Source organism: Myodes glareolus, chromosome 14 (assembly GCF_982192425.1).
Source record: "Myodes glareolus chromosome 14, mMyoGla1.1, whole genome shotgun sequence".
Taxonomy (NCBI): domain Eukaryota; kingdom Metazoa; phylum Chordata; class Mammalia; order Rodentia; family Cricetidae; genus Myodes; species Myodes glareolus.
The window spans coordinates 4380633-4392294 of NC_142039.1; the positions used below are offsets into that span (position 1 = coordinate 4380633).

At 44.1% G+C, this 11662-nt stretch overlaps 1 long non-coding RNA gene across 1 annotated transcript; it reads right to left on the bottom strand.

The window, feature by feature from the left end:
• Positions 1 to 4090: 4090 nt before the first annotated feature.
• On the bottom strand, positions 4091 to 8858 carry LOC146891899 (uncharacterized). The gene is made up of 2 exons (XR_015004934.2): positions 8667 to 8858; positions 4091 to 4469 (listed from the first exon to the last, which is right to left on the bottom strand). It is a non-coding gene; the product is annotated as an uncharacterized LOC146891899 (long non-coding RNA).
• Positions 8859 to 11662: the final 2804 nt, after the last annotated feature.

Below are 11662 nucleotides of genomic sequence, written 5' to 3' on the forward strand. Positions count from 1 at the left end.
TGCCCAACAACATCACTACAACTCCAGTCTTGAGATGTTACTACTCACCCATCCTTCTGACCATCCTCAGCAATATGGAGTTGGTTCAAGGAGCTAAATGCACGAACATACTAGGAGGCCTGGCCTCAGTTGACCTTCCATTTGCCCTTGGCATTCAGGTGAGTAATCACACCTGAGAAACTAAGAGAGTGAGCCTTGGAGCACTCTGCTCATGGTGGGGTTCATTTCTACACAGGACAAGTTGGAAGGACATCAATTCAGTTGAGACCTGGGAAATTTGACTGAGTATTGAGAGCTGAAAGCTCATCTCACCTTGCCAGTAGGTGGCTAGCCAACTTAGTTCTTCAATTAGAAGACACACTGAGCAGCCAAAAGAAAATATGCAGAGAAACTGTGCCTTCCTTCCCATGGTTTGTCCGGCAGCCACAGGCCCCTCCCTCCCACAGCCACACAGCAGCCCATCAGCTGGTTTTAATCTCCAGGGTTAAATGAAAGCAGAGAAACTTGCATCACCTGACATCTGATATTTATTTGCAAATGTTTATTTTCTTGCAGCACATTATAAACTCCAAGGAAGCATGGACTCCAATCCACCAATGTGTATTTGGGTAGCATACAGATGCTCGATCAATAATGCATGTTTGATATTCTCTTACACACATGATAGTGAAAAGCTGAAAGAAGTGATGTGGCAGGAGCTGGATGATGAAAATTATTGAGACTAATTGGAGGAGGGAGTCCATGAGGAAGTCAAGCTCTGTGAGCAGATTCAGTGGGAGCATTAACAAAACAATACGGATGTAGTGAAAGTTCATTTACATTAAGTACCTAAGAGTCTTGGTTTCTCTTCTTGTCACTAATAGCCTGACAAAAGCGATTTAAGGGAGAAACTGTTGATTTGGGCTCATGGTTGAAGGGTGTAGCCCAGTAGAGTGGGGAAGTCAAGACTGCAGTGGAGCTGGCCACAGGGCATCTGCAGTCAGGAAGCAGGGACCGTGAAGACTGGTGTTCAGAGCACTCTCTCTCTCTCTCTCTCTCTCTCTCTCTCTCTCTCTCTCTCTCTCTCTCTCACACACACACACACACACACACACACAGAGTCCCCTTATCTCCATTAGCACAGTTCCTCATAGATAGATGCAGAGTCCCCTCACAGGTGTTCCTGGAGGCGTGTCTACTAGACGTTTCCAGATCTCTGTTGACAATTTAGATTAGCCATCACATTAAGATATCAAATGCTGGTGACATTTGGGTGACTTATTTAAGCCTTGCTAATGCATGTTCTCTGTGTGCCAAGCAAAGCACTTTATATGTATTTTTATTTCCTCTTCCCAAACTCCACTTCTGGGAATGGAACCCAGAGGCTCACGAGTATTAGGTGAGCATTCTACCCCTGAGCTACCTTCCTATACACAGGTTCTATATGGCTTATTCTAACTAAGCCTTAACGCAATCCTACAAAGTCTGCATTCTTCCCATTTTATAGATGAAGCAACAGAGGCTCCAACAGGCCAAGCCATTTTCCAGGTTAATCAGTGAAAAGTCTGGCATCTGAACTCTGTTACTTGATTCCCAAGCCTGTTTTGTCTGTTATATTCCACAATCGGTGTCCTCATCCTCCGCATAACGTAGGCATCTTCCACTTGCTAAATAGCCTCTACAGACATGATTTCAGTTTAACATTGTCTTCTGTCTGTGAACACACTCATTTATTTAACTAGACTCCTAATGTTAGACAGTTAACGATTCCATTTCCTCCCTTTTAATGTTACAAATAATTCAACAGAGACAGCCCTGGCACATAAAAATGGTTCATGCTTCTCTAATTATTTCCCCAGGATAAAATCCTGAAAACGTTCTTACTTCAAAGACTGTAGCCATGTTGAAGGCTTTGATAGGTACTGTCAAAATGCCCGAGGGGAAGTTCATACACATGTAGGTTCCTTGTCCTGTGTGGGATTGGCCCGTTTCATCCCACCTGCTGACACTACGAGTCAGCAGCCCTCGTCAGTTTCTGGCAGTAGGTCGAAAAGCAGCATCGCTCTGTAATTCGCATTACCTTGGTTGACGGTGAGTTTGAACGCCTTAAGGACATGTTCATTTGCTGCTGTTTTTGATTGCTAGCAAACCCTACAATGGTTTGAATAGGAAACTTCCCCTGCAGACTTGAGTGTCTACCATTTGCCTTCCTGTCCCCCACCCTCAGCAGTACTAATTTGGATGTTCTGGAAACAGCTGAAGGAGATAGACAGCTAATATTGGGTACTTGGGTATCCTGGTACCTTTTTGCCCTGCCTGGAAAAAAAAAAAGGGCATTAACAGTTTCACTAGGCTGTGGTCCATATGAGCTACAGTAATGACCAGTCTGACAAGATAGTTTTCTTTAGCATACTATCTTTCTACCCCAGTGCTATGCCCAAGTGCATAGGTCAAGAGACCATGATCTGAGCCCTCTGAAACTGTGAACCAGAATAGGTTGCTAAGTACTGTCAAAAATGTCCCAGGGGAAGTTTACACACATGTAGGTTCCTCCATCCTACACAGGACTGGCTGTTTTCATACCATTACCAACACTACGAATCAGCAATCCTTGTCAGTTTTTGACAGTAAGTCTACAACACTGTGTCATTCTTTAATTTGCATTACATTGATTGATGGTGAGTTTGAAAGCCTTAAAGACATGATAATAGGATAGGTTCATTAATCCTGGTTTGAGAAAACCATGTCCTTAGGTTGTTTTTTTCAACTTCCAAACACTTGAATAGTCGAGAGTTTCCTCTCTTCAGCAGTATTATTGCTTATATAACCTAGGAGAGGGAAGAGTCTTGAGAATCGTGTAAGTTTCAGGAACTCTCTGAGCCTTGTAAGTTGTTCCTCCTGAGCCTGGTGAGTCTAGTTTACTTCCTGCATCTTAAGGAGCCTCTCTTCACACAGAACGTTTCAATTCATTGGGAATTGCTACACAATTTATTGATAAAACTTTTCCTCTTCTATTTTTGTCCACTATTGGTCTGATCTACAGATTCTGCTGTTTAGACATGAATAGGGTAGTAGGGAAAAGACCACTTTCTTGGGCTGCAAGTGGTAGTAAGAAAGCTCTTGTTTCCAACTTCAAAAAAAAAGAAAAGAAAGAAAGTCTCCGAAGCTACAGAGAAACCTTATCTCGCAACCACGTAGCCCCCCCCCCAAAAAAAAAGAAAAGAAGAAAGGTTAATATAGAAGCAGTTTCTTTAGAAAGCAATGTGCCCCCCTGTAACCCTTCTGAACTGTGCAGTCAGCTTAGGAACAAGACACAGCTCTTGCACACAGCCTGTCCAGAGCTAAGCAGCCTGGTAGCCTACCTGGGGTGGGTCCAGGTTCTCAGCCACAACATCTGTTTGGATCAGTTCCGATCCCTGAACTGGACTTTGTTGTTGTTTTGTCTAAAAGAAAAGTTTGAAAAGGTTGCATCACAGCTATCTCAGAAGAGCGGGACTGTTTTTAGAATGAATTGCTCACCATGTACTAGGTTATCACGCACAGCAGAAATGTGGGCTGCACCATGTTAACGATTAACCTTTGCAAGAGAGTGGAGAAGTCTTCCTGCACCTGCACCCCAGTATTTTCTCCATCCAGGTATCTATTTCATGCTGGTGTATTTCCATCCTTGATATGAGTTCCCACTGAGTGTTCCTCTTAATTCAGTTGTTCTCAGTCTTTCTAGTGCTACCTTTTAATGCAGCTCCTCATGTATTAAACTCCCAACCATAAAGCTATTTTCGTTGCTACTGCGATTTTGCTGTTACAAATCGTAACAAACTGTTACAAACCTTCATTTTCTGATGCTCCTAGGGGAACCCTGTGAAAGAGTCATTCAACCCTCAAGAGGTCATGATCCACAGGTTGAGAACCACTGCTCTAATTGAACTCTCAATTGTTAATTGCATAGAATTTTTCGTTTTTGTGATTACACTGTAGTTTTACAATATAAATAAGTATGTTATTTGACCCAGCATTCAATGTTTTGACCAGCAACCCATATTCAAAGCAAATTAATTGTGCCTGTATAGATAGATAGATAAATTCTACTTCAAACAAACAAACAAACAAAACCCTCCTATTTTGTTTTGTTGTTGTTCTTTGGGGGACACAAATATAAATCACATTTTGGAGTAGCCTTTTCCCCAATAATTATGTAAAAATGACTTCACCCTTTGCTTCCTTAAACCTTCATCTGCAATAAACGAGCAAACCAGTTTCATGAAACACAAATCCTCCTGACAGAAGGAAGTTTGTTCTGAGTAGGTGCCTGGCTGGTCCATTATCTCCCATCTGGACCTTTCTTATCCCATGTGCTGGCGCAATGCAGACAGAGGTCAGTGAGGTGCTGTGATGAAATCTCTCAGAACTTCACCATCCTCAGGCACAAAGACAGTGGACATCCAGAGAGACTGGGTCAGTGGAGTCAGACGTCCCAGACAAGAGGTGAGCTGAGGAGGATAAATGGTGGGTGGGTCAAGGACAGCGTCCACAGTGTCTCACCGAACATTCCAGAAGGGTTTGTAGCTGCATTGCCCAATATTTTATGAACACATTCTCATAAAATTTAATCACATCCTCATAAAAAGTTTAAACTCAAACTACATTAAAATGTGGAGGAGGCTTTTTAAAAATATTCTTGTTTTTCCTCTCTCCTCTGTGTGTATGTCTGTGTATGTGTTGCATGCTCAGAGGGTGTGTGCATGTGAGTGTGTGTGCATGTGCAGCCTGCATGCTCATGGTATGTGTGTGTGTGTGCATGCACACAGGCACTTGACCCATGCACATGAGCAGAGGTAAATCAACAGTGGTGACCTTAGAGTTACTTCCCATTTCAGCTGTGAGTTGTGGCTGACTGGGGTTGTATTTGATCTGTACAATCAGAAAACATGGTGACCAACTGGGGCATAGTCATCCTCCAGAGGTGATGCATTATGGGAAACCCAAGGCAGGACAGAATTGGATCCACTTGTGACTCATTTAAGCATCGCTGTTCCTCATAACTTACTTTACCACTGAGCTCTGCCCCAGGGTCCTCTGCCACAAGCCTCATCTTGTAGCCCTTTCTAACAGACTCTCTGTGTTGTTCCTCCTACCCTCAATGGTCAGATCGGGAGATCTTGTCACCTTCCTCAACTCCACGGTGGCCAATGTCAATGACTCAAGATGCTTGTAAACCCCATGACACAAATAGTTACAGCCAGTGAGTCCCAGTGTGGGTCGTGTTAGTTATTTTACTATCACTGCAGCCAAACACCTGGCACAAACAGCTTCAAAGGAGGATTTGGCTTTGCTCCGTTTCAAGGTTGAGGCTGTTGTGAACCCGTGTGCTCTCATGGACCTGTGTGGTCAGGCAGACACTAGGGAGGCAGAACTCTGAAACAGAGAATCACTCCTTCCTGCTTCCCTTTTCCTAGCCTGCAGATCAGGCCTCTCGCACTGAAGGCTCACTCTGGAATTGTGCTCAGGAACACCAGCCTCACAATCTCCTAGGGGATTATAAACAAGGCCAGTTGACCATGAGGTTTAACCACACCAAGGGCACCTGGGAACAGACTTGAGGGCACAGTGACTAGAGATCCATCTTATGCCACCCCCTGCCAGGCCTTGGGGCCTGGGCAACATAGTAAGGATACCAAACAAGCCAACACCTATGCCTTAATGTTGAGACATCCAGATTTTAAGTAGGGTGAACACAAATATTTTCTTAAAACAAGGTATTTCCCTTTGCATTTCTCTGACCTTCATCTACAGGCATCCTTCTACTTCTGTGGTTAGTGTAGACACTACGAATGTATAGACTCCTTAACAACCTCATTGTGTGCTTATTTTGTGGGAGAAAAACCATTCGAATATACCAGTTAGCACAGGATTTTGTGGTGATGTCATTAGCAACAGAAAACAACCCGAGCCTATTGTGCTCAGACATTCCATTAGCTTCAAAGAGAGGAGCTTGCTCTGTTTTGATTCCAAATAAATTTTGAGCTCAAATGTTCAATTTATTATTTCCTATTCAAAGATGGGGCCACTAGCACCCTATGGCCCGGCCTGTCTCACCAAACTCATTTACCCTCTTAAAGAGTAAGTAAGCTATTTGTGACAGCTGGTAGAATCATCCTCCATTTCAGAAGTGAGACTGGAATTTATGAGTTATTTCATAGATGAGATTTTCCCCTACAGTCCAAAGACGTTCTTCTTCATTTGGAGGTTTCACCATCGCCTTTCTCTGAGTGACCCATGACTTTTCATAGCTAGGCACTAGCGTGAACAAATCAAATGAAGTAATTAGTTCTATAGGTGAAAAGTAGCTGAGGGCCCAAGTCTCTTTTGGTTCAGCCTACGAAGTCTGTATTTGCCCAGCCTTCGTGTCATTGCAAACAGCTATGAAAGTCTGAAGTACGAAAACTTGGCTGTAATAAAACTGGTCATTTTGTGTTGTTAATGAGGTTTTACAAGATGTTATCAAGAGATGGCTCATTAGACTCACTTCATTGGGGTCCTATCAGAGCCAACACCCTCCGATGATCCAACATTATGTCAGATCTGTCAACATAAAAGCTGTATTTCTGCTGAACATTTTCATACCATAAAAGTGATGTAGGAATTCTTCCTCATATTTGACGGGCTGACCACGCTCCCAGCCTTCACTTTCTCAAGCATCCCTCAGCCCAGCCTTGGAGTGAGTTTGTCAGTGTTGTTACCGGCTCATTCTCAGCACCACAGATACGTGTACTTAGACAACGGCCTTGGCTAACTTTCCTTTACAGAAATGAAGTCTTCTTGGATGGGAAATTTCCTTCTCACCTGGTTTAGAAGAATTTCAGTGCCCAGACTTAAAAGTAACCTGTGTGAAACCCTGTTCTGTTGTGTGAGGCTGGAGCCTGTTCTGTTGTGTGGGAGCTGGAGCCCTGTTCTCTTGTATGGGAGGCTTTCTGAGGTTTGCACTTGCTTCTACTCAAATGTCCTTTGTCTCCAAAGTTCAGGCATTGGAAAGCAGGTCCCCAGAGATGTGGTATATAGAGACTGTCATAGTAACTCTGAGAAGAGATACCTATGGGGAAACCCTTTTTGATTTTGCATGTGTATGCAGATCATATATGTGCAACTCTTTAAGCCCATGTGTGCATGTGTGCTTGTGTGTGGAGAGGCCAAATGTTGACATCTGTGATATTTATTGATAACTGACTGCTTTATTAACTGGAGCAGGGTCTCTCACTGGACCTAGAGTTAACTAATTTGACTAGTCTGGCTGACAAGCTTGCCTATGGGCTCCCTGACTGCCCGTAGAGTAGTGGAATTACAGGTAGGCCTCCTTGCCGACCTGACCAGTGTCACTTGCCATGAGGTGACATAGCCAAAAGGGACCCTCCTCAGAGCCTTCACACTATTCAGCCTCTAAAAGTGTTAGTTATGCTCACATATCTTTTCTTCATACGGTTAGACTGACCCAGTGTTTTCATTGCAATAGCACAGAATATACAAATATAGCTCCTAGGACTGCCTTATTGAGTGTGCGTGTTAGAACCTTGGCTGTGGCCTGGTACAGTTTAAATAATCAATACACATTCTTTAAAAATAAAATAAAAAATGAAACCTATCTTAGGTTTTGCACTAAAATCACACACACACAAAGAGCCAGGTACTTGTAGCACACACCTTTAATCCCAGCACTCAAGAGGCAGAGGCAGAGGCAGGCAGATCTCTGTGAGTTTGAGGCCAGCCTGGTCTACAGAGTAAATTCCAGGATAGCCAGGGCTACTCAGAGAAACCCTATCTTGAAATGTAAAAACAAAAAATGAAATAAAACAAGAAAGATAAGTTTTGATCATGCCAACCGCCCTTGCTAGCACACTGAGTCATGTTAAACTGTTGTTTCTGTAAGCTAACAACTGGGAAGTGGCAAACTCATTACAATCAATATTAAATGGAGGACAGAAAGCTCAAGGCCATACGCTGACAATGTTAAAATTAGTATACATGCTGGGTACACATAGCTTCTTTACCAACATAGATCTGGCCCCCACTGTTGCTAAGACAACAGTACCCTGTTGATAGTCTGTGTGCTTCTTCAGTGTACACCATAGCCTATGATATACAACTCTGCTGCTCCATGAGCAGGCTACCCCACCATCAGAGAGATCAGACTTGACTCAGCTCAGTCTGACTGGATACCAGGTGCCAAGTCTGGAGATAATATCATTGTGCAGAACTGGCATCTGGCTGGAAAATGTTGGCTGCAGCATTGCTGATGACCTGCCTTGGCTACTGGAGGCCTTGGGGTTATCTTCCCTTCCTGAACTTTCATCATGAAGGTGATGACATTGAATTTGAGAGATGAAGCACTTGCTGAAGGTCACACAGCAGGCCCAAGGGTATCAACTCAAGACAAAGGCACACTTTGTCCAGGAACTCTGGTTCCTCCCACCCCAGGCTCCCCACTCTGAAGGCTAAAGAGACAATAAACCTGGACCCTTCTTGTCAGCAGAATCCACCATTTCAGACAGCCTTTGGGTAGGGCCTTCTCTTGCCATGGATGCTCTGAGAGATGACTCCCACTGCCTGCCCTCTGTGTTGAGGAAGACAGGAACCCCTGAACATGGCCTCCACAGTCACCGTGCTTCTGGCTGGATGCTGAGGTGTTCTCTTACCTGTTAGTCCTGCCCCTTGAGCTTCTGTGGATCTCCCAGAATTCCTAGCTCCTAGTGTGGGTCTTCTCACAAGAGCTGATGTTTTGGTACAACTTGCTCTCTACCTGGCTGACTTCTGTCTGGCTTCATTGCCTGATTCACAGTTTTTGCCTGTGCCCCCATTCTGAGTCACCCTCTTCCTTTACCCCTTCATGCTCTCTGATCACTTCAGGCCTTGTTTCTGGTGGCCTAGCTCTACCCGCACAGTGACCCAAACCCCTGCGTGACACCCTTTACTGGAATGTGTTTCTCTAATACTGGCTTTGACATTTCCTCATGCACTGTGAACTATGCCCCACACAGACATGAGGTTGATGTGGCCATGTTTGTTCATTAGCTCATTATGGTTATTCAGTTTCTATTTCCAGAGGCTGGGAAGCACAAGGTTACAGTGGCCTTATTCAGTGTCTGTAAGCAAGCTTCTTGCTACATTCTCACATGCATGAGTCTAGCTAGTTAGAGCACCCGGGTTATTCATTTCTTCTTAATTTTATTTTTAAATCTCTCTCTCTCTCTCTCTCTCTCTCTCTCTCTCTCTCTGTGTGTGTGTGTGTGTGTGTGTGTGTGTGTGCATGTGTGCATGCAAGAGAGAGAGAAATGGATAGAGAGACAGAGTCCAGCAGAGTTGGATGCTCTGGAGCTAGGACTGCAGGCGGCTGTGAGCTGCCAGATGTGGGTTTTGGGAATCAAACTTGGCTCTTATACAAGAGCAGTGCATGCTCTTAAGCCCTGATCCACCTCTTTAGTCCCCTATTTCTTTGATAATCCTGTTCTTAGAAGGTAATTATCATGCTGGGTCTTAGGTGACAATCTATGAATATGATGGGCACATGTATTTAATGCACACCACTGAAATGTTTTACGTTTACATTATCCTCTCTGGGTTATAAAGCACCTGTCACCTCTATTCACAGACATCCCTAGTGTCTTAGAGTCCTGGCATCAGAAGGTTCTTTCAGGGGTGGCTACAGTACTACCATGAAGACCAATGTTGGGCAAGAGAGTGTTTGAAAAACTTTCCACTTGTTAATACCACTGAGAACACCAGATTCATCAGGTCTTCAGCTTTGAGGAGCTCACATCTTCCTGGTACTCCATATGGTTATATGGTTTCAGTGAATGATCAGGTTCTGAAACCAGTCTATGTGCATCAGGGAGGCTGGTGAGCTGGTGCCCAGTTAAGCCTCTGTCATGCCTTTAGTGTTCATCAATGGTCGCCGGTGGTGACTTCTCTATTGCTAGGAAGTTTGTCTTGTCCTGAACCAAATCTGAATAGGAACCACAAATTATCAACAGAATTAAATAAATCTGAAAACAAGGGCTAGAGAATTTTAGTTCTTTCATCTGTAGCTTGGAAAACCTGAGCAAATGTCAGTCATCTCCCTTGCGGTGAAACACTTGTTACTGTATGCTATATCTGGGGGAAATGCTAATATTGTAATAGATCAAAGCACAGTGAGATCAGAATTGTATTGGTTTCTACTGAGCAGAACAGATCTCTGTGGTTCACAATGGGAAAAATGTTGTTATAACTCCTACTTCTGCTCCTGATTCCCCCATTTAGGCTTGGACTCCCATTGGCTCAATTGCTCCTTCTGTAAATGGAATAATCTCTATTTGTACCAAAGCCAAAGGGCAGTTAGCATTATTGAAAAGGGTGCATTTTTGATGTGGGATTCCCCTTTGTATATTGTGAATATGTTTTATTACCATTGGTTAATAAGACTCTTCTTTGGGCCTATAAAAGGGCAGAATATAACCAGGTGGGAAATCTGAACAGTGATATATAGCAAGAATAGGAAGAGTCAGAGAGACTCCATATAGCTGCTGAAGAAAAAGACACAAGTAGATCACAGCCTTGTGGTGATACATAGATTAATAGAAATGGTTGATTTAAGATGTGAGAGCTAGTTAATAAGAAGCCTAAGCTAATGGGCCAAGCAGTGTTTTAATTAATACAGTTTCTGTGTAATTATCTCGGGTCTGGGCAGCCAGGAAATGAATGAGCAGTCTCTGCCTACACATTTTAAGCTTGTAATAATCTCTATTTCTACCAAAGCCAAAGGGCAGTTAGCATTATTGAGAAAGAAGGCCCTCAGCAATGGTAGGGGGGGCAGAACCTGAGGGTCACTTTGGAATAGAGTTTCTTACAGGCTTGCCCAATCATAGGAGATTAGAGTCCTCCTGGAAGATTCAAAGACATGTTTAGTCTTGGAATTTAGCCTTTTTAGTGTGTGCATTTGTTTGTGTGTTATATGTAAGTTCATGTGAACCTGTACATGTGTGCTTACACACCCTTTTATGGAGGCTGGGAGTTGTCTGATAGTGTCTTGCTTGCTTACACTCCACTTTTTCAGACACTATCTTTCACTTAACTGGAGCTCATTATTTCAGCTTCTCTGTCTGGCTAATGATTTCTGGAGATCTGGCTGTCTCTGCCCTGCAGTTCCTCCACCCCCCATGCTAGGGTTAGAACTACGCACAAGCTGTGCACACCCATACCCAGCTCCTAAGTGGGTGCTGGGGACTTGAACTCAGGTCCTCATCCCATGGAGCAAACCTTCTCCATTGAGCCGTCTCCCCGTATTTAACATGCTTGTTTTGAGAGGCCAGGGGAAGAATTAAAAACACGTATTGGGAGACCTGAGAAGTGGGGTCTTTCCTCGGCTTCAGAGAAAGCACCACAGTGTGGCTGCCTGCTGTGCTAGGTTCTCATCATCCGACAAATGCCTGACAGAAGCAGCGTAGGGGGAGGCAGGCTTGGGCTGATGGCTTCCGCAAGTCCGTCCTGGTGGCGCAGAGCAGCTGGCGTCACGGCAGTGAGGAAGCAGCAGGAGGAAATCTGCACCACCAGCTTCCTCCTCATCCCATCCAGGCCACCAGACTGTGGGAGAGAGCTGTCCACACTCAGGTGCATTCTCTCCTTTAATCAGTGTTCTCCAGAAACATCTCACAGA